The sequence below is a fragment of the Bactrocera neohumeralis genome, unplaced genomic scaffold (genome assembly GCF_024586455.1).
Source record: "Bactrocera neohumeralis isolate Rockhampton unplaced genomic scaffold, APGP_CSIRO_Bneo_wtdbg2-racon-allhic-juicebox.fasta_v2 ctg370, whole genome shotgun sequence".
NCBI classification, from domain to species: Eukaryota; Metazoa; Arthropoda; class Insecta; order Diptera; family Tephritidae; genus Bactrocera; species Bactrocera neohumeralis.
In genome coordinates this window covers 61,474-86,120 of record NW_026090925.1, presented here as the reverse complement: position 1 = coordinate 86,120, position 24,647 = coordinate 61,474, and the positions used below count along the sequence as shown (strand labels likewise).

Genomic DNA, 24,647 nt, shown 5'->3' with positions numbered 1-24,647 from the left:
CAGGCTTGTAAGGCCGCATGACGACCGTGCTGTACCTGTAGATCAGGCGGAAGCTCGCGGCCCGGACATACTTATACGACTCGTCGTCTATGTATAAGTGTAACCTCCATCCTTCCATGTCACCTAGCTTATCCTTTTTTCTGCCGGCAACACACCAGGCCGAGATACTGAGTCCCCGGTTCTGGTTCCTCACCAGGCTCAAGGCATACTCGTAGGTCCTCTTCCCGCTCCGAGGGATTAACATTGTCATGCTGTGCATGATTGGCACATCTTCCACCCTCTTCGCGCAGAGGACAGGGCCCGTCCAGCTTCCCAGCTTTGGAGCGTGTTCCCTCAGCCAGTCGGCGAACGACTCGTTCAGGCAGTCTACCTGCATCATACCTCCCATGAAGTCGATGCCCAGGAAGGACGCCGTGTAGACCTCTCCTTTAGACACCTCGTCCATCAGAATGTCCTGAAGCACGGTGAGCTCATCCGGTTTCAGCGACTCCGCCGGGTATTTGAGAGGCAGAACAGCCATACGGATGCCTCTTGACAGCATCCGCATATCTACGCCGCCCCTCCTCCACCGGTCCAGATGGTTGGCCCCCGGCTGCCTTTGCCCCGCTGCCTCCGGGGTTTTCCCATCACAGAGGTGCCGTAGGTACCACTTCATGGTGGAACCACTCATCCCTTTCCTATGAGGATCATCGCACCCGCCGGGTTGGCCAGCTTCTGGGAGGGGCCGTTGCCCACCTCTTCTGCGCCTTCTCCTCCTCCTTCTTGTGCCGTCAGGCTCTGCCTGATGCGACTCGCCCGAGGCCGACCCACTGCACCTATCGGCGGGGGTCTCGGCGATCTAATGCTTTTGCTACTACTTTTACATTTTGCTTCAAATTCGGATGACATATACCCGGGTTAATTATACTGAATTCAGCACCAGTATTAATTTTAAATTTTAAATTTTTTATTGGATTATTAATTATTATATATGGAAGTTTTGTTTGCCTGCTATTGGAAAATTTACGTTCGAATTTCCTATTTCCATTGGTTCATCTTGTTGATTATTGTTTCTCATATTAGGTGCATTTTGACTTCCTAACATCGGCTGTCTAAATTGGTAAACATAATTATTATTATTGGAATTTGGTTTATTTCTATTTGTGTTTTGTGAGTAATTTGTCCGCTTCGTTTGACTAGTAAAATTTGAATTTCCTAGGTTATCATTACATGGATTATAATTTGTATTAGAATAATCTGGATTTTGATATGGCAAATTTTGTTGGGTCTCAAAATGCTGATTATGTTTATTACTCATATTTGTAAAATTAAACGATTTCCTTTGAAAGGAATTGTTTTGGTTATTAGAATTATTGCTAAAGTTAGTTCTTATATTTGTATTCAAATAGTCTCTTTTTGCAGGTCCAAACTATTTTAAATTCGTCTTCTATCATAGTACGTGTTGGTTCAGGAAGATGGTCTCTAAAAGTTTTAAGTGAAATTCTGTTTACTTCTTCAGTCGTATAAGTAGTGTCGCCATGAGTTAAATTTCCATTATGTATTCTGTTTGCCAGTTTATGTATTTTAAAATAATAATTTTCAATTGTTCCATGTAATCTGCAAGTTTTTAATTCGTCCATTAAATCCATACTACTGTCTTTTTCGCCAAAAGTTTTTGTTTAAATTTGTTTCAAAATATGCCACGAATTTACGTTAGAGTGCTTGTGAATGGCTTCCCTAGTTTTGCCAACACATTTGTTTTTAATATACCCAAAAAGTATATTTTGATTCTTCTTCTTCTTAATTGGCGTAGACACCGCTTACGCGATTATAGCCGAGTTAACAACAGCGCGCCAGTCGTTTCTCCTTTTCGCTACGTGGCGCCAATTGGATATTCCAAGCGTAGCCAGGTCCTTCTCCACTTGGTCCTTCCAACGGAGTGGAGGTCTTCCTCTTCCTCTGCTTCCCCCGGCGGGTACAGCGTCGAATACTTTCAGAGCTGGAGTGTTTTTGTCCATTCGGACAACATGACCTAGCCAGCGTAGCCGCTGTCTTTTAATTCGCTGAACTATGTCAATGTCGTCGTATATCTCGTACAGCTCATCGTTCCATCGAATGCGATATTCGCCGTGGCCAACGCGCCGTGGCCAACGCGCAAAGGACCATAAATCTTTCGCAGAACTTTTCTCTCGAAAACTCGCAACGTCGACTCATCAGTTGTTGACATCGTCCAAGCCTCTGCACCATATAGCAGGACGGGAATTATGAGCGACTTATAGAGTTTGGCTTTTGTTCGTCGAGAGAGGACTTTACTTTTCAATTGCCTACTCAGTCCGAAGTAGCACCTGCTGGCAAGAGCAATCCTGCGTTGGATTTCCAGGCTGACATTGTTGGTGGTGTTAATACTGGTTCCTAAATAGACGAAATTATCTACAACTTCAAAGTTATGACTGTCAACAGTGACGTGAGTGCTAAGTCGCGAGTGCGACGACTGTTTGTTTGATGACAGGAGATATTTCGTCTTGCCCTCGTTCACTGCCAGACCCATTTTCTGTGCTTCCTTGTCCAGTCTGGAGAAAGCAGAACTAACGGCGCGGGTGTTAAGGCCGATGATATCAATATCATCAGCATACGCCAGCAGCTGTACACTCTTATAAAAGATGGTACCTTCTCTACTAAGTTCTGCAGCTCGAACTATTTGCCGTCATTGCCGCCAAAACTTTCAATATTTTTATGCAAGTTAAAACTAGGTTAAATCTACTTATTTGTACTTCCATAGCAAAATGTTTAATTCAACCTAAGTGTGTGTAAAAGGGAAACTAATATATTGTTAAAAGAAGAAACGAGAGAAGGTACTAATAAATAAAATAAATAATATTTACATATATATATACATATATATATATATATGTATGTGTGTGTATACTTATGCATAGGTTTGTAAATCCTGTGTTCTTGCTGTTACTCTTGCTGCCTGGCTGGCCGTTTGTTGCTGCTGCATTAAGCTCCAGTTAATTGCTTATAGGAATATAGAATAGTTGTTGTTATTTTAGTTTCGCCAAATATAAATGCACAATTATTGTTTTTGTTTTTGACTTCTCTTTTGTTTTATGTTTTCTCTGCTGCACTGAAAAGTTTTGTCGTTGTGTGTCCCGTTTGAAACGTCTTAGATAATAAAGGCACCATTTCAAAGAGATTTAAAGTTCCTTTCACCTTCACAGAGGTCGCAAATTCATAGTCATCCGCTTCTAACCGCGACTATTTCACCTTCGTAGAGGACACAATGACCGTTGCAGCCAGCTAGTTGTTTGTGGTTTTCGATGAGTTCCTCTAATCCTCTTATTTTCGAATGTGCGCGTTTTATACTTTTCTTTATTTAGTTCGGCTTTTTTTATATTTATTTTATTATTATACGTTTTTTATTTTGTAATTGCTATTCTTTTATAATATACTACTCCTGTGCTTATTTAGTGCTATAATTGTTTTGCTCAGAACGATTTACGAAAAGATTGTTTGATTTAAAGAACTAAATTTTTTCTCAGCGGCTAATTAAAAATGTTTCTCACATATATTTTTTGTTTTTAATTATTTTAAGATGTTGCGTTTTTACAAAAAAAAATCGACCACGTGGTACTTTTTCAGAATTTTCTTCAGTGGTACTTTTTCCTCGTCGGCAATCACGTTCTCGGAATTGAACAACGCTTTCGTTGGTGTCTGTTAAAGAACTGCCTTTTTTATTTTTGTATCATTTACACTTATCCTATCTTATTTTAAAGCTTAGTACTAATTACTCTTCTAATATCTTCTTTTTCTCTTACGCTAATTTCTCTTAAAACTAAGGTAGTATTAGTTATAATATGGTAATGTAAATATGTAAATGGATATGTAAATGGGTTCTTACATTATTATATACTAGTAATAACCCCCGATAATCGGGGGACTCCGTTATTTAAAATGAAAAAGGTAAAAAATTTGTTTTTTATAAAAACTCAATTTATTCAAGTACTTCACGGAAAACTACATTCGTAGTAGTTTTATTTTGGTCGTAAGTCTTAACTTTGATATCTTGACTCTTTCTAGAGTCTGCCCTTGAGATTTGTTTATTGTTATTGCGAATGCTACAATTATTGGAAATTGGCGACGCTTTAAAATAAAAGGAAGTGTTGATTCGCTGGGCTGTAAATTTATACGGGGCAATAAAATTTGTTTCCCTTGTGATTCACCGGTTAAAATTTCGACCTCCAAACAATTACAATGTAGTGCTTTTACTATCAAGCGAGTCCCATTGACCAATATGTATTAAGATTGCGGATTAACATCACAACTGTTCCAACCTTAAGCCTTAACTCACGAGGCGCTACTCTACTGAAATTAAGGGAGTTTAGAAATTCTGTAGGGAATCTGACATGCTCTTGAGGATCTTCAGAAACGACAGTATCCACGCTATAAGATACCCTTTCTTCACCGGGCAACATATTTACTATTTCGCTATTTATTATCGTACAGTGATCATTTTTTGGACACAAAATTGCCCGATCCTTCAAATGGTTTTGACTAATAACACCAGACTGAGGCTGAAATACCCAATCCACTAAATTTTCATTTAGCAAAATTATCTCTTCTGGTATATTGATTTTCGACTCTGGAGAGAGCTCTCGACCTTCTCCAACACGCAAAAGAAAACTGTTGTATAAGGATTCTTTAGAACGCATATCCGTTGAGAGTTTGAGACACCTAAAAATTTCCAAAGTGAGCACCGTTTCAAACAATTACCAACTATAGCGGCGCGTGAGCTATTGGGCACCACAGGAAGAACTTGCCTGAAATCACCACCTAATAAAATAACCTTTCAACCAAAAGGTATTTCATTTTGGTGAATATCACGTAATAATCGATCTAAGCATAGTAATGCAGTCCCAGGAACCATGCTAGCTTCGTCCCATATTATTGCTGTAGAACATTTGATTGCTTTTCCGAGGGTGCTATCTGGCTTAATTAGAGAAAAGAGATTCAGTCAAAGGTATTGGAAATTTGAATATATTATGTGCCGTTCTTCCGCCAGGAAGCAAAATAGAGGCAATCCCTGTCCAAGCCACGGATATCACCTTTTGTCTGAGGCTACGAATATGGTGAATAATACTCTTATAAAAAAAGTTTTGCTAGAGCCGCCAGGACCATCAACAAAGAATGCCTTTACGACATCGTTGCTGCTGGAAATTGCATGGGTTATTTGGTCGAATATAATATTTTGCTCATGATTAAGCTGTTCTTTAGTGTTTGCGCGTATAATACTTCATCATCTATATTATAATTCTCAATTCCTGTGTCTTCAGTGGTAAGATCATTTGCAGGTAACCCGAAGTCTTTTAAAGATGTGTTATGTGATTGGAAAATGTGACAAATATTTCTCAATGCTAAAAGCTCGCTGGTGTTTTCTGAATAATTTCTTAAAAAATCTTCACAAAGATGCAATTTAAATTTTCTCCAGAGCTCTATTGGTGAGGTTGGTTCTCCAAATATGCAAATCATTGCAAACATACGTCTCAGTTGCACAGGCATTTTAAAGACAGATGCTTCTTCAAGTGCAGCGGTCCACTCTGTGTCATCCGCTAGCAACTTTCTCTTTACTGCTGATTCCCAATAAGAAGAGAGATGTTCCCTGTTCACGGTTAATATATCTGAATACGACCTCGGTCCTTTTAACGAAGTAAGTAATAAACGTAAAGCAAAGAGTTCCCGATTTTTTGGATCGACCGTCTACATTCTACCAATTGCATTACTCGGTCGTTTTCTTCTTTGCCATGAGCGCGACGCATATTGCCAAGTATAGTACTCAGGAATTTGATAATACAACAAAGTATTCGCAAATGGATCTATCGCATTCAATTTAAAATATGCGGTTAAAGTGGTATCGCGGCATCGAGCAAGGGTATCAGAAATCGCAGCATTATCATCACGAAAATAAATAGTTTGTGAGTCTGGAAGGTGAACGGCTAGAGCTTTTACCATGTGCGATTTTTCTTGCATTGAAAATTCCAAAAGCCTCCAACAGGCTTCAGGCGCACTAACATATCGAGCGTCTATAAATGTAGATATTTCATCATGATTATCCACGCGATCAATTGGGTGTTCAATAATTTGAACTGTTGCGCAATCATATCCTTTGTAAATATATTTGTGGAGGTATTTAACGCTTTTTATCGATGAACATATTTCGACATTAATATGGGCACTGTATTTTTTGGTCAGATATTTGTTGTATGGGGCTATCCATCGGATGTCTATTTCAATTAAATGTTTATTGGCACGAACAACTATTTTATTTCCATCATTGCGGCGGCGATATTGAGGATAGCCGTTAACGTTTGAAAGCGTATTATTGAGACAAATAATAAATTCTGCATATTAGATTTCCGTGAAAATATTCGCAAATTTCGATTTCCAGGTGGTTCACCATCCTCTGTTGTGAAAACGGCCTCAATTTCTGAGCAGTTTGGCAAATTATAACGTCGATCAGTGCTGTTAAAAAGAAGCATGCTAATTCGGCGAGCATTGCGATTTTCTTCTCTGGCCCTCTGTTCCTCTTCGCGTTCAACCTGCGCCATATGCTTATACTCATTTGCCAAGGGGTTAATATTTGAAAGCATTTCGTGGATTTCTCTCAGCAGATACCTATCGCAGTTTGAATTATGTTGTGCCCTTGTATCAGTTGCTTGATCCGTGTCAACAATAAACAGCTGGGCGTAGGAGGATTCCGAAGGATGATCTGCATGCAATGGACCTACCCTATGATATATTGATCCATGTATTCGGAAGCAATATGGTTCGCGCCCTGTACGCTCCGCAATTTTCGCTTTGAATGGTGCAAAAGCAAACGAACTGTTTAGCTGCCGAATATTCTCCAAATAGTGTCCCCGCCAAGAGCTCAAATCATTTTCTAACACAGCTTTCAAAAACTCAGGTACACGTAATTCTTGAAGTTTAACTTTTCCGCCATGACAACATGTCGTAAAGCCATTTCTTACCTAGTAACAATTTCAACCAAATATTTAGACAATAAGTATGTATATACATTAGGGTGATTATAGGTTCCTAGACACCTCTAAGAAAGCCTCTCCAAATATGAGTTTTTAATTGTAACGGGAAGGTTCTCCGCCTAACGGTTTTCTATTTTTTCTTATTATCAGATAGAAAAATTTATATCTCGCTTCCAACTACTTGAAAAAATATCTTGTTAATTAGGTTTTGTAGGAAATTGAATGCTCTAAAATATGGTCTCTCATAATTTTTTCGTAAACCCAACCGTTTAAAAGATATTAACGGTTGAAATTTGACTATTTTTGGAAAAATTCTTTATTTCTTATTAATTTTATAACTCAATGAAAAAAAATTATTATGAATGATAAAACACATAGTTTTGTAGGAAATTTACTGCTCTATAAAAATGGTCTACTATGATTTTTCGATTAAGTTAAGCGTTTACGAGATATTCATCGTCAAACATCAATGCATATTAAGGTGGATCAAAAAAAAAAAATTTTTTTTTTCGTTTGATACTCTGAAAAATAGGTTCCTAGACACCTCTAAGAATACCTCTCCAAAAATCTATTCATAATAATTTTTTTTTATTGAGTTATAAAATTAATAAGAAATAAAAAATTTTCTCAAAAATAATCAAACTTTAACTGTTAATATCTTTTAAACGGTTGGGTTTACGAAAAAATCATAAGAGACCATATTTTAGAGCATTCAATTTCCTACAAAACCTAATTAACAAGATATTTTTTCAAGTAGTTGGAAGCGAGATATAAATTTTTCTATCTGATAATAAGAAAAAATAGAAAACCGTTAGGCGAAGGACCTTCCCGTTACAATTAAAAACTCATATTTGGAGAGGCTTTCTTAGAGGTGTCTAGGAACCTATTTTTGCGAGTACCAATTGAAAAAAAAAAAAAAAAATTTTTGAACCACCCTAATATACATATATTATGACTATAAAACAATTAAAAGTACAGGTACCTTTTCACTTCCGAAATGTTTTGCTTTACAGTGTAAACATATATTAGTCAAACCCCCAAGCGAACTATACTCCGGAAGAACTACGGAGTTTAGGGCAGCTTTGAAATAACTTGCCATAGATCCTGCATGACTACGGCTCTAATAAAACAGGTCAATTCATATACATACATACATTAACAATTAAAAATTCCTTTTTATCTATAACATTCACCTCTTCTCTTCGACCTGTTAAACTCCTTTTTCGTCTAATTCGCCTTTGGGTTGGCATTTTATTTTTAATAATTAATGTGAATCTGAACTGAAATTCGATGTAGTATGTATGTATTCGCTGGTAATAGCCGCCTTGACTTTTGGAAGAAAACTGAACTGACTCAAAGCTTACCTAACGCAATAACACTTCTAATCAAAATAACGCCGACAACAATATTTCTGTTAGATTTTGCACTTGCGTCTTCGCCCATACATATGTATATACATACATATGTTTGTAAGTATGTATGTGTGAATATAAAACAAAGTAGAGTGCGCATGTCTTAGCTCGTACATACATATTCGTGCAACATAGAAGAGAGCGCATGTCAAATCGTAGATAGCGCCTTAGCGCATGCATATGTATGTATGTACCAGTGCACATGCCAAAGCAAACATTTGTAATGTGTAATATTCGTCATTCTTTTATTGTCATAGATAACTTGATTAGAATCTCTTTTCTTGCTCTCTCGCTTGCAGCTGATCTGTTTTCTGAGCTGGCAACAAAACACAATCAGGGTGCCGTCAACCAGCAGTTAGTGAAAAAGGCGGGATGCCAGAAAAGCAGCGCTATAATTACTTGACGAAATTAGTGTGAAATGAAACTGTGCGAACATATTTTGGCAAAATAAATGTTTATGTAAATTAATTAATGATTTTGCATTTTAGCATTTACATATATATGTATGTATGCATTTTCAAAGTGTTTAATTTAGTGTTTTCTATAATTTATTAAATACCCAAGTTAATATTTTTCAGCAGTGGCATCATTGGCAAATGTTATAAAAAATGCGAGTTTTGACAGCTCTCTCGAACCAGAGAGTCTCGTATCAAGTTATCTATGCTTATTGTCATTTTGCTACCGAGCACTTGCGCCTTCGCGTATGTGGGTATCTATGTAACGAAAGCAAATTACAGAAACATTTGTAATTATTCATTCTCTTACATATATGCTCTTTTCTGTAGAAGCGCTGCTTATATTAGCTTAATGTAAAAATTGAAGAACTTTAAACGCAAATATATCAAAAGTGGTTCAATGAATTTAAAATCTGTAAAATTTGTGCAAAGTTTCAGATCGCACACTTTAATTTGATGTATTATTTGTCACTGTACGTTTTGTAGATCTCTGGAAATAAGCGCCTTGTCTTAGAATAATATATAGATTATATAGGCGATATGGAGGCTTACATATAATATATATGTACATATCAAGTTATTATAATTAATATAAAATGCTAAACTACATTAGGTTATGGGGTTACATTTTCAGCAATGTTTTTCTCATAAAAAAATTAAATATTTTATTAGAAATTTTGTTTTTGTTACAAACATACACTATTTATTAGCAAAGAAATTCTGAAATTGTTGGAAAAAAATAGTTTAAACTCGCCCATTGCGACGCAAAAATAACTGAAAAGCAAAGAAAAAATCCAACAATCCAAGTCTTCGAGAATTGTATCTCAAAGACCTGTGTAAAATTTCATAAAGATCGGTTGAGTAGCTCTCGGGAAATCTTGCCAACCGACTTCAAAAACATATTTTCGAAAAAAAACGCGAGTTACATATTGTAATATTCACCCTATTATTTTTTACATTTCTTTTTGTACCTTACTTTTATCTCTCCTTTCAAGTCATCCTTTTCTTTAATATATGTAAAGGTTGGTACGCAGCTCTCAAGTAATTGCTCAAGAAAAAAAAAAAACATTATTTCTCAAGTAATTTTGACAGCTGGTTACGCATTGTGAATGATCTACATTAGAAGAGCAAGAGAGAATAAACAAAGAAAACAAACTTTGTGCGTAATATGTATGTGTGTATGTGTATGGTAACATAAATATTTTCATTGAGATTTAAGAAATGTTGTTGATGATTGGTAGGTTTTATACAACATTTCAAAATGGAATATACTTCATAATAATGATTTCAACTAATTTAGGATGAATTTGACGATTACTTCGAATTTCCTTCAAGAAACAATTGTTGATTTGATGTTTCTTCGCAAAATCAGGTTTGCCATATTCACATTTTACTGAAAAAAGTATTAAAAATTAGTACTAGATTTCTTGAGAGCTGCGTACCATCACAAGTAAATTTATCGCAGGAAAGTTTCTTGACCGTTTCTTAAACGTTTTTTATATGAAGTTTTTACGCTTCTTGAGAGCTGCGTACTAAGCTTAACTTTAAAATGACCTCTAGAATTAAGTACTCTCATTTTTAATTTATTTACGGTTATATATTTCTATTCTTATTCATTACTCATATTCTCATTCTTGTTTCGATCTTGGAAGGAGGAAGACCTAAATTTGAACAGTGTCAATCAATTTTGTAAATTCTTAATATGTAGGTATATATTTACATATAGTATATTGGTAAAATCTAAAATCGTGTTTGATTTAAACATTATTGTAACTGGCGCAGCCTCTTAAAAAAGAACCTATGTGTATTCAAAAGTAAATTAACTCAACTAACTAAAATTCGACATTAGTAAATAATTGAACCAAAGTTAAATTGAAATAAAAAACTATTGTACAGTTTTGTGGCATAAGTAAGTATATATATGTATATTAGGGTGTGTCATTCTGAGTCAACCTTTTTTTCAACTGAAAAACAGGCCAAAAATTTTCGAAAATGTGAAAAAGAAAGTCACTCAAAAGATGAGCTCTTAATATTAATATTAAGAGGTGCCTGTTTCAAATTTTCGGTTTTCCGTATAAATAACATGAAAAAAAAAATAATTTTTTTTTGTGGTGGTTATTGTGCGGAGGTTATTATATGTGCACGCGATGGCTGCCAGTAGGGATGGTAAACTCGATTCCGATTCTACTCGAGAATCGAGTTTTCTCGTGAAATAATCGATTTTTCGGAATCGATCTTCAGTAGTCGAAGTCGATAAAGAATCGGTTTTCGCATTTTGTGGGCGTGGCAGTTGGCCGATTTTGCCCATCTTCGAACTTAACCTTCTTATGGAGCCAAGAAATACGTGTACCAAGTTTCATCATGATATCTCAATTTTTACTCAAGTTACAGCTTGCACGGACGGGCGGACAGACAGACTTCCGGATTTCAACTCTACTCGTCACCCTGATCACTTTGGTATATATAACTCTACATCTGACTCTTTTAGTTTTAGGACTTACAAACAAAACTATTATCATTTATAAGAGAAGTGGAGTCAATACAAACTCTAGTGAGAGAGCAACCTACTCTCCAAACGTACATATATGAACGTGTAATTCTCAATAAATTACAAGGTCCTGGCTCTTCACATTTTACGAACGCTGGGTGAATCGCCTACGTGGGAGTGTGTGAAACGAGCGCTAATAAAAAACTTTGGAGTGAAGGAGACATATGACGAGCCATTTAAATGTGCACATACAATTATCAACAACAATATTGTAAGTTATTATACACAGCTTTGTAATATTTGTTGTAAAATCAACGAAAAATTTGAATTTGACGATGAGAAGCCAGTGGAGTATGAACCACAACGTATTGATAAGTTTATTTTACGAACTTTTTTAAGGGGGTACTCTCATGTGAACGCATACATTTTACCACTTTTTAGGAACATTTTTTTTATGCGAAAACAAAATTCAATCATTTTAATTTTTTAATATATTTTTATTTGTAGTTTGAAATGTAGAAAAAAATTTTTTTTTTTTTCGTTTTTAATAATAATAAAAACAACAAAAACAGTTGTTCGCTGGTCATGGTGATAGCGGCTGTTCATGTTGTCTGAAATAAAAAAATCGAATGGATTATTATTCAGTAGTTCCGCAGCTATCGTCCCTACTAAATATTATCAATTTCATTTAAAAAAAATGTCGAACTTAAAAAAAAAGTCATGAAAATTTTGTTTTTTCGTTAAAAATCGTTTAAAAAAAATATGTAATTATTTTCGAAAATAAACAATTCTGGTAGGGACGATAACTATAAATGAGTAGAAGAACATATGTAAATTTTAAAGCAATCGGTTGAATACTTTTTTTTAGGACCATAACAGTTTCACAAAATGACGATTCGAGAAAAATGCGTTTAGAAACGTGGCAGCTGCAGACTTGTCATGGCGCCTGGTAGACAGTCTCTTACGACACGTCGGCGACTATGAGCTGTAACTTCTCAAATACTATGAATTTCGGTCTGAATTTTTCACAGCATGTTTTCAATAGGTTTTACTGTCAAAATATACATAAAAAAAATCGATTTTTGGAAAAGATTACATGAGAATACCCCCTTAAATAATATTGATATAAACTTAGCTTCGTTTATAATTAATTCTAAAGTTACAAATAATAGGGATGGTTTTCAGATATTAGAAGAAAATGATTTAATTCGTACTGAAAGTAAAACTAAATTAAAAAATTCTGATAAGTTTAATTCTAATCAAAATTTGCAATATCCTATTTCAATGTTTCCTTGCAATTTTCCAACACAAAATCAGGTTTGTTATAAACAACCTTCTCAATCATTTAATAATCAAAATTCGAATAGGTATAAAAATTTTCGAAGATTTTCTAACTCTCACAACAATAATGCTTTTTTAAACAAACCCTCTCAAACGAGAAATAATGCTAATTTTCGGAATAATAATGCACAATTTCTCTCCGCTCAATTTCACAACAGAAGCAATGACGTGAATAACATGTCACCTATGGAAGTAGATTATTTACAAGCAGATGCTCAGTGTGGATCTTGGGTTCCCGATAATGATGACAATTTGAATTTTTTACAACAGCCTCAAGAAATCATTACCGTTAGTAGAATTAACTATTGACAACGAAAAAATTTTAGCATTGATAGATACTGGTGCAACAACATCGCTACTTGATACAAATAAATTAGTAAAATATGTAAGGTAACTCTATGCAAGACATTAATTATCATCTGTGTGGCATAACCGGCACATCAAAAGCAACACTCGATTTTCAACCGCCAAGGTAAACGCAGCCTCCCGTGCGATACAATATGATTTTTTTAACTAAACTCTGTGTCATTATAATTACTCTTTTTTAATATACATTTAAATAAAATACCATCTTGTAAACATTAAAGTGTCCGAATATCTTAAAATACCCTTTCAAATCAGAAGTAGGATTACTTCACGCGTACAAAACGTCAAAATGTTTACTAATACGTTTACCTGTACACAATTTTGAAAACGGTTTCGCGATGATATAGTGATCAAATATGTATGTGTGGAAATTAATAAACGGAAAATGTGCTAAACGTTAAACTGTACATTTTCAAACGACATTATTTCTACCATACTTGTATAACGAAAAGAACACACGGTTCTTAGTGAAACGCATTTGCATACTTACATACGTATGGAATACTGCAAAACGTTAACCTGCAGATTTCATAAACCTAAAGTGTATTACAAAAAAAAAATCAAATTTTAAGATATAACTTAACCTACAATTTAAACGTGTAAAAGTGAGCATCATCCCGATCATTCGACATAACGGTGCATCATCTTGAACATTCGATTTAACGGCGCGTGTGTATATGCAAAAACGAAATATATAATATATAACGAAGTACATAATTGTTGAGTTTATAAAAATGAGAGCTACTGCATCATTGAGTGTAGTGCAACTAAAACGGCAGTTGTCAGATCGAAATTGCTCAAAGTCAGGTACGAAGGCAACACTCATAAGTCGTTTGAGTGAAACGATCGGGTCGGATGAAATCGAAGGACGAAAACGAACAAGTTACCGGTGATGATAGTGAAGAGTGTGATGACGGAACACAAAAATCGTTACAAAGACAAATGGACGAAATGCGCGGAATTTTAGAAAATGTGTTGTCATATATGCAAAATAATTCCCAACCTCGAAGTGTGCCAATTGAAAATACAAGCAACATTGAAAATAGAAACGTCAAAAATATTTCCCCTTTTGCAAATTCGAATGCAACTGTAACGCGAAACAATTATTCGGTGCGTGAAATAGCAGAAACAATACCAGACTTTGATCCAACAAATGACAGTACGTTGTCATCAGAACAGTTCGTTGAACGAGTAAATAGTGTTATCCGTGCGTATGAATGGGACGAAAAGTGTTTATTGCTTGCCGTGTATAGTAAAATGAAAGGAGCAGCAAGGTTGTAGCTCGATGCGACAGAAAGACTGCATTCCAATTGGAACGATTTCGCGAAAGACTTAAAAAATGAATTTGGTAACTATCCCGATGAAGCAGAAATACATTTCGAAATGCAAAGTGCCGTACGTAGACAAAATGAACAAGTAAGGAAGTGCTAAGTTCGGGTGTCACCGAACATTTCATACTCTCGCATGATAAAGTGATAATCGAGATACCGTTATTAGCAACTTTATTGCGAGAATATAAAAATGATGCCCTCTGAATTACATGAAAATATCTGACAGATTTAACGATATTTTCGGTGAAAAATTAGGTTAGGTTATGTTAGGCACTGAATTCTTCGTGTTCGATATCAGGGACCTTGAAAAGCTATAGTCCGATCACGACAATTTTTCCACAAGGGATACCTCAGCTCAAATACCGTATTTGTGTAAAGTTTTATTCCGCTGTCATCATTGGTTCCTAATGTACTATATATTATACAGAGAAGGCATCAGATGGAATTCAAAATAGCGTTATATTGGAAGAAGGCGTGGTTGTTAACCGATTTCACCCATATTTCGTACATGTCATCAGGGTGTTAAGAAAATATTATATACCGAATTTCATTGAAATCGGTAAAGTAGTTCCTGAGATATGGTTTTTGGTCCATAACTGGGCGACGCCACGCCCATTTTCAATTTTTAAATAAAGCCTGGGTGCAGCTTCCTTCTGCCATTTCTTCCGTAAAATTTAATGTTTCTGACGTTTTTTGTTAGTCGGTTAACGCCCTTTTAGTGATTTTCAACATAACCTTTAAATGGGAGGTGGGCGTGGTTATTATCCGATTTCTTCCATTGTATATGGAAATGCCTGAAGGAAACGACTCTATAGAGTTTGGTTGACATAACTATAGTAGTTTCCGAGATATGTACAAAAAACTTAGTAGGAGGCGGGGCCACTCCCACTTTTCCAAAAAAATTACGTCCAAATATGCCCCTCCCTAATGCGATTCTTTGTGCCAAATTTTACTTTAATATCTTTATTTATGGCTTAGTTATGACACTTTATAGGTTTTCGGTTTCCGCCATTTTGTGGGCGTGGCAGTGGGCCGATTTTGCCCATCTTAACCTTCTTATGGAGCCAAGAAATAGGTGTACCAAGTTTCATCATGATATCTCAATTTTTACTCAAGTTACAGCTTGCACGGACGGACGGACAGACAGACATCCGGATTTCAACTCTACTCGTCACCCTGATCACTTTGGTGTATATAACCCTATATCTGACTCTTTTAGTTTTAGGACTTACAAACAACCGTTATGTGAACAAAACTATAATACTCTCCTTAGCAACTTTGTTGTAAGCTAAAATACGAAATACATTTTGTGTAAACGATGAACTTTTTAAAGTTGACGCATTATTAAACGGTCAGAAATTAAAAGCATTTATTGATACGGGTGCTCAGTGTAGCATGATTCGGAAATCGTTATGTGAGAAGCTTAATTGCAAATACATAAAGTGTGATATACAAATCAGAGGTCTATGTGGTGGTAGTCGACATGCGAAAGAATCAGTGAAAGCAATTTTAACAATCGATGGCATTACCATACCAGTTACCTTGTATTTGGTAGACGATCAATTATTACCTAGTGACATTTTATTAGGTCAAGAAAACTTTATAAACAATGTGCGGTTAAATATTCAATACGGAAAAATAAAAATAGAACGCGAACGCGAACGCGAACGCGAAGGCGTACACGAACAAGAAGTTGAAGAAATAAAACGTTACGTTAGCGAAAACGAAATTATATGTGAAATAAATGATAAATCTGTAAAAACAACGTTAATGAAAATTATAAACGACACTAGAAATATTTTTGCAAACAACTTAAATGAACACGATGAAAAACAAAACTACGGCATTACACGACAATAATCACGACAATAACAAGCGAAGAAGATCTACAAAATCTACGAGAAGCAACTTGTGAAGCAATAAACCAGAAACGACAACAAGCTAAGAAACGATACGATGATCATCATTCAAAACCAACAGAATTTCACGTTAATGTCTTAGTGCTAGTCGAAAATGAACCTTCTAGTACTGGAACGTCGAGAAAATTGAAGCCACGTTACAAAGGCCCCTTCATAATTAAGCAAGTGCTTGGTAAAGATCGTTATTTACTTGAAGACTTGCCAGGAGCAGACCGAACGTCACGTCACTATACTTCAATTTACGCATCCGATAAGATGAAGACATGGTGTCAACTTCCTCCCAGTTTTGAAGACAAACAGCGATGAAGCCGATGACGAAAGCGACGAGCATAGCGAGGGCGCTATATATTGCCAGGATAGCCGACTGTAAGGTAACCCTATGCAAGATATTAATTATCATCTGTGTGGCATCACCGGCACATCAAAAGCAACACTCGATTTTCAACCGCCAAAGTGAACGCAGCCTCCCGTGCGTTACAATATGATTTGTTTAACTAAACTCTGTGTCATTATAATTACTCATTTTTAATATACATTTAAATAAAATGCCATCCTGTGAACATTAAAGTGTCCGAATATCTTAAAAAACCCTTTCAAATATAAAAGAATACAACTTATGCAAAACATTTGCCTTAATTCATTGAATAATAGTACTTATATTACAGAGGAAATAATCACAAATGTTCCTTATGCATTTAGTGAAAACGCAACTATGACTTGGAAACTATTCGATTTTAAGGTTAAATATTTCAATGCAATTATTGGACAGAATATACTGACTCCAATGCTTAGTGTTATTGATACGTACAATCGAACCATTACATTGAATGGTAATAAAATAAATTTTTTTCAACCATTAATTTTTAGTGAAATTCATACCTTAGAAGAAATCAATGTAGATAAGCAAGTTCTTGACAATTTATTTCGCGGCTTACACAAACAAGAAAAATCAGTTTTAAAAAAATTCTAAATAAGTTTAGAGACCTAATTTACATAGAAGGACAGACTCTAACAAATACTAAATAAATCATGAAATTAAAACTGTATCAGACAGGCCGGTATATTTGAAACTATATCGTTATCCCCAGATACACGAACAAGAAATATGTAGGCAAATTGACGACATGCTTAAACAAGGTATAATCCGAGAAAGTAATTCACCATACAATAGTCCCTTATGGGTCGTTCCTAGGAAATTAGACAGCTTAGGTGAAAAGATGGTGAAGGCTTGTTGTCGACTACAGGGCATTAAACAATATTACAATCATTGATAAATTCCCCATACCAAATATTGAAAATATTTGGGATAAACTAGGTCGAGCGCAATATTTCACTACAATTGATTTGGCAAAAGTGTTTCACCAAATTCTTGTTAGACAAGGAGACCGGTCGAAAACTGCCTTTTCTACTCTATATGGACATTTCGAGTTCAACCGAATGCCATTTGGACTAAAAAATGCGCCTGCCACATTTCAAAGATTTATCAACAAACTACTGAAAGATTTTATTAATAAAATATGTGTAGACTATTTAGACGATATTTTGATATTTAATGATATAAACCGAGTTCTAACGTAACTTCGTGAGGCAAATTTAAAGATCCAAATAAATAAATGCAAGTTCTTTTCAAAAGAAATTTTGTTCTTAGGTCATATATTAACCCCTGAAGGAGTTAGGCCAAATACTAGTAAAATCGTTAAAATTTTGAAATTGGAATTGAGATAATCTGGGAAACAGATTAAGTCGTTTCATAGTGTTACTGGTTATTACCGAAAATTTATAACAGATTTTTCAAAAGTAGCTTACCCAATGATTAGATACTTGAGGTGTTAAATTAAACGTAAATGACACAAATTATGTTAATTCATTTGAAAAGCTTAAGAGAGTAATAACCGAGTCCCGGTACTTAAGTACCCAGATTTTGAAAAACAGTTTCAGCTCGTCACAGATGCAAGTTCAGATGCTCTCGACGCTGTTTTGCAACAGGATAATCATCCACTATGTTATGCGGGTAGAACGTTAAACGATCACGAAAAAAATTATTTGGTTACTGAGCGAGAACTGCTTGCTATTGTTTGGGTTACTAATTATTTTACACCATACTTGTACGATGTCAAATTTGATATTCTATCAGATCATCAGTTCTTAAAATGGCTTTTCATTAAATCGCAGGGGAAAATGAGTCCAAGGTTACATCGTTGGTTAATCAAGTTAAGCGAATTCAACATAAATATTTCCTACATTAAAGATAAAGACAACTCAGTAGCGGACTTTCTTAGCAGAATTAATGCAGACACTAACGAAATTAACATGATAAATGCATCTACTGGTTCTTTATATAATAATGTATCAGACGATTTAGATACCGTTCACTCACAGTCTGAAGATTTTCATGACCACATTCTAATTTTGGAAACCGTTGTAAATAGGTTTAAAACTCAAATTATTTTAACACAACATAAAACTAAGGATATGGAATTAAAACATAAGAATAAAAAGATTGATATTAACCTTTTCGAGAACCAATTCTAAAAGACCATTTAACAAAAGAAAAAGTTGGAATATGTACAGAGTTAGATGACAATCAATATAATATTTTACAAAATAAATTAATAGAATTATTTTTAGGATTTAGAAATATCATTCGTTCGTTGTTCATATCATGCAAAAGATGTTGAAACAGAAGAAGAAGCTTTTAAACTAATCAATAATTACCATAAAAATTAAACTGGTCATACCGGTATTGACGAAAATTACTTTGGTCTAAAAAAGATAATTTATATTCCTAATTTGAAATTTCTAATCCAAAAATACATTAATAATTGCTCCACTTGTACTAAATCTAAATTTGATAGAAATCCAATTAAAGCCAAATTCCATTTAACTGAAACTCCAACAGACATAAAACAAATAATACATATGGATGTATACACATATACAAAATAAAATTTTCTTACATTTATTGATCGCTTTTCAAAATTTGCTGTTGCTTATGATCTTGAAGACATAACCAATCAAACTATAATAGAAAAACTTAGACTTTATAAATCTCAAAAGGCACGTTTTAATAAATTAATTTGCGATAATGAATTCAAAAGTGTAAACATTAAAGATTATTTAAAAACCGAAAATATAAGTCTTCATCTAGTGAAGCCTAACAACCACACTGGCAATGCCGATATTGAGAGATTGCATAACACTATTTCTGAAAAAATTTGAGTTTTAATAATTGAACCAAAATCTCTTAGTATAAAAGAAAAAATTAACAAAGCAATAGAATATTATAACAATTCTTATCATTCAGTTGCGAAAGAAAAACCTATAAATATTGAACAAGAAATTCTAATAAAAGAAAAATTTATGAAAACCTTTTAATAAGAAAAAATAATTGTATAAATAAAAGAAATGAAAAGAGAGAATTTTACAAAGAACAAAGGTGTAATGGATACATTAAAAATTATAAATCTTTAAGACAAAGAACAACCGAAATATAAATATTCTAATTTGGAAAATATTCATAATTCTAATATTAAGAGAAAACTGAAATTTTAAAATTCTATTAGAATTTAAGATATATCTTCAATTCTAGCGATGGAGAAGTTACATATTGTAATATTCACCCTATTATTTTTTACATTACTTTTTGTTCCTTACTTTTATCTCTCCTTTCAAGTCATTTAGAATTAAGTACTCTCATTTTTAATTTATTTACGGTTATATATTTCCATTCTTATTCATTACTCATATTCTCATTCTTGTTTCGATCTTGAAAGGAGGAAGACCTAAATTTAAACAGTGTCAATCAATTTTGTAATAATATACCTACATATACATATATATTGGTAAAATATAAAATCGTGTTTGATTTAAGCATTATTATAACTCGCGTTTAAGGGGACATACCAGTGTGACACTTTCAAAAAAAAATTTTTTCTTTTTGCTTTTTCTCGAAACGAAATTTTTCAAAATTGCTGACATCATAACTCAACGAGAAATTGACCGATCGACTTCAAATTAAAACTGGGTATAGTTGAATACATTTGCTATACAATGGTCTACGATCTTTTTGATTGGTTGAAAATTGTCAATTTTGCATTAAAAAAAACTACATTTTTTTTCCTAAAAAACGAAATTATTATATGCGGTTTTTTTAATATATGGCGAAACTACTTAAGTCCTGTTTTATGCTTTTATAGTATATAAAAACAACTGACTTTTGATCTTTCAATACTTAATAAGGTGAATTAAGCCTGTTAGTTCTCAATTATTAAATATTTTTAATCATTGGCAACTGAAAATTAATGCTACTATGCATCAAATTGCAAAACATTTCGTGAAATATATGTAAATTTCGCATTTTTATGATATTCATTGTTTCACATTTTTTATTAGTGATCTTGAAAGGCGGAAACAAATTCCTCCGTTCACATATATTTTTGGTATAATTTCAATCTGGCCGTTCCAGTCATTCCAATTGCAAAACGTCAAAACCTACCCAAACTAGTCAACTGTCAAAGTTCGTTAGGTGAGCGGTTCATGTAAAGTTCTCAAGGCAGTATCTACAAAACTATTACTCAGATCAACTTCGAACTTTAGGACAATACAAACCCATGTAACCCCTTAATATATATGGATAAAACTTTGCACGAATAATGCGTGTAGTATATGCCACCTTATGAACAAAAATTGTTCAAATACAAAAAAAAAATGTTCAAGCCCCTAAGTACCGAATATTTGGACCCTAGTACATACTTAGCTAACTTTTGATCGAAAATATCGGTTAATGTGTGATATATGTATATAATTTAATTCGGGGATAATCCTTTAACAATGGTATGTCTGTATGTCAAAAATGGGTTGAATCGGCCCCCATACACCTAATATAAAGATTTTGGAACTTCCGAGTAACTTTGTACCTCATATATCGGCGAATATGTGAGTTATCTCAATGAAAATGAAAGATCGTATTTAACTCATAACAGTGTATCTTTGTCCCTAAAACAGATAAATTTGAGCGAAAACTTGACCTGTCCCCTATATAACTAATATTAGGATTTTCCAACTTCCGGCTGACTTTATTTTCTTTCTATGTATTTCATTGGTTGTTTAGTATGCGACACGTTAATAGTATGTGGTATTGGGAAAAATAAATGGATTCGGGTCGGTTCTACCCAAACTCCCATATACGGCATATAATGATTTTCGTTTTTCTAACAAACTTTTATGTGTCTTTTAAGTAATTTGTGAAGTGTCGTAAAAAAAGGCAATTCATATTTTTACTATCAATTTTTGTATGGTGTTTTTATTGATATCTTAAGAACACAGAAAAAAAATTTTACAAAATAATATTAAAAATTAAAAAAATTAGAGGGAGGGGGGGGTGGTCTGAGAGACAGGTGTAAAAAAACTGGCGCACCCTGGTGACATTGATCCTGACTCAGCTGGTGGTCTGAAAAAAAAATCAAAAGAAATTCTTAATCAGTAAGGATGCTGTTATAGTCCCTATTTCAGGGAACACGAATTTTTTTTTTTTGAAAAATGGCGACTGCCTGAAAATAAAAATCATTTTTACGCTTTTTTTTTGAAATTCCTGAATTTTTTTAAAATGTTAAAAACAAAAATTTTGACACGATGCTGGTAGGAACGATAAAGGATTATATAAAGAAGGTTTACACAAAGTTTCAAGTAAATCGGTTGAATAGAACTTGAGATAATGCCGGTACCGTGTGGAAAAAAGTAGTTTCGAGAAAAACGCGTTAAAAAAATTCGATACGGCCGAAACGGCTGGGTACTGCGTCACTAAAGTAACTGTAGCTCCTGAAAAGTAATTTTAATTTTTAAAAATCTTTTGGATGCTATGTTCTTAAGGGTCTAAACTTTAAATATATGAAAAAAAACGAATTTTTCAAAATTCTAGAGTAGAACACGCCGTTAATGTATAAGTTATTTGTATATAGTGTAAGCATATGTGTATATAAAAATGCTTGGATCTCGATCTTCTGGTTGACGTTCTAAGAGTGTTGCAAGTTTTAAGAGTTTCGTAAGCACCTGAAGGAATTTTTGATTTGATTCTTGCATGTCGTAAGAGTATAAAATGGTTTGGTTACACCCGAACTTAGCCCTTCCTTACTTATGGGAGTTCACTTTTGACTCTGGTTTTCTTTATTAAAATTTCTTCCCTCAATACATTTCTTAATTCTAATTTCTTAACTATGTATATATGTATATGTGTGTATGCTTAGTGTGCATACACATGTGTAAATATGTATTATATTTTTATTGCATTTTTGAGATACCAACGCATTGATATTTTATAGTTTTTTAGATTAGTGCATCTAACGCACTTATACACATACGTACACACGCTTGATACTTTCTTATCTGTTGCTTGTGTGCATTAATATTTCGAGTATGTATATTTTGTATTTTAATATTAGTATTATGTATACTCTAATTTATGAGTTTTCTTTTATGTGCAATGATTTTCACATTTTTATGAGCAAGTCTCATATTACAATTTTGTTGCTTACCATTGCACTTGACATTTAGTGGGCTGTATATACTTTTTATTTAATTTATTGTTTACATGTATATTTTTATGTATTAATGTAGTTGTGTCAAAAATATAATTTTGTATATATAATTCTATCTTAAGGTTACAAAACTTTCATGTTCATATCTTTATGAACATTCTGCCAGGGGCCAAAGTTGTATCTTAACTTTACTTGTATATTATGTTTTATTATTAATATTTTTTAATTATGTCTAACTGGAAGTTCAAATGGAACAGTCACAGTTCTTGTTACACATTTGGATCTTATATATAAAATAGTAATGATTAATGCTATTATCAAAACTAATGTTAGCGAAACGTGACCACTTACGTGATGAAAATTTATACCTTTTAATTTTATATTTTCTGTTTTGAGGAGTTATATTTGTTGTTTAAGATGTGCGATATCTTTGGTATTGTTTATTAATGTTGAATCAAAAGGTTTTATTTGTAGTTCTGGAATATCTTCAATATCTTTAACCCAAGAAGAGGATAGCAATTCTTTTTTAATTTCAGATTGTATGTGATGAGATGCTGTTACAGTTACTCCTTCATGCCGGACTGTGCATCCTCTCTTATTGTCATAATGCCTTGACTAGGGATTTCTATATGCATTTGTTGATTATTATCACATTATAGATATATCATTGCTTTGCTAAATAATTTGTAAAGCCACCGATTTTGAGAAGATAATTTTATCCAAACGTTTTCATTTGTAGAAGGTTTGAAATCACATGCTTCATTTTCTAATTGTTTTAAAGCTGCTACTTCACATGAATTATCCGTTGCTGATTTCCAAGCTAAATTTCCAGGACATTGGTAATGATTCTCTGAGTTAGTAGAACATTTATCTAGATCTACTTGGTTTATAAGTGAATATTGATTCAAATCAAACTTGTATATTAAATATTCTGCCTTTATTTCTGGAATAATCATATTCCCTTTGTAATTTATTGGAAGTGGATTTAATTTATATACGTTTGACGGTTCATACGACATTAAGGGAATTTCTAGGTTTATGACTAGCCGTGAATCAACAATTAAACCTTTAGCAGTCATCGATTTATAAATTTCTTTTAATTCGTTACCCGATTGTCTTCCAGGTAGTATTAATTTGTGTGGTAGTTTGTTTCTAATAAATTCAATTTCTTTATTAAGTTGCGAAGGCTTTAATAGTTTTGGATTTATGCGACCATGATTTATGTCAATTAGAAGATTAATTATTGAAGTTTGGATTTCTTCACATTCGTCCATAACTATTCCTATTGAAATGGTTAATATTTGAAACATCAAGGTCATTCGTTCAGCATTTTGATCTTTTATTAGTTCGTTATAAAATTTATTAAGTTGTTGATTCATTTTCTCAAAATTACGGTTAACTTCATCTGTTGTCTTTTTTAATATATTTATGGTAGAATCAACTACCGATGTCTGCCTTTTAAACAATTTTGCTATATCTTTTTGGTTGTCGAAAATATTTCTAATATTTGATTCCATATTTTCTCGGTCATCAGCATCCATAATTCCGAATAATATATGGTAAATTGAACCAACGAATTCGAATGGTGCTCGCTTTTTTCTATTTTGTTTTTTCATAAACAATTCATTATTTGCTTTAAGACTATTATATTTGTCATTTAAAGTTGCAGTAATCATTATGCAGGCATCTTCGTAATAGGTCAATATTTTGCATTGATTTTCAAGTCTGTTAATAAATTCTTGTATTTTATGCATCCGATCATAATAAGTACCTAATTCGTAATAGA

General features: G+C 33.6%; 1 protein-coding gene across 2 annotated transcripts in view; it reads left to right on the top strand.

Moving 5' to 3' along the window:
* LOC126767052 (acyl-coenzyme A diphosphatase NUDT19-like) overlaps nucleotides 1-24,647 on the top strand; it is an 86,707-nt gene that overhangs the window by 46,854 nt on the left and 15,206 nt on the right. The gene's annotated exons all lie outside the window — the stretch shown is intronic.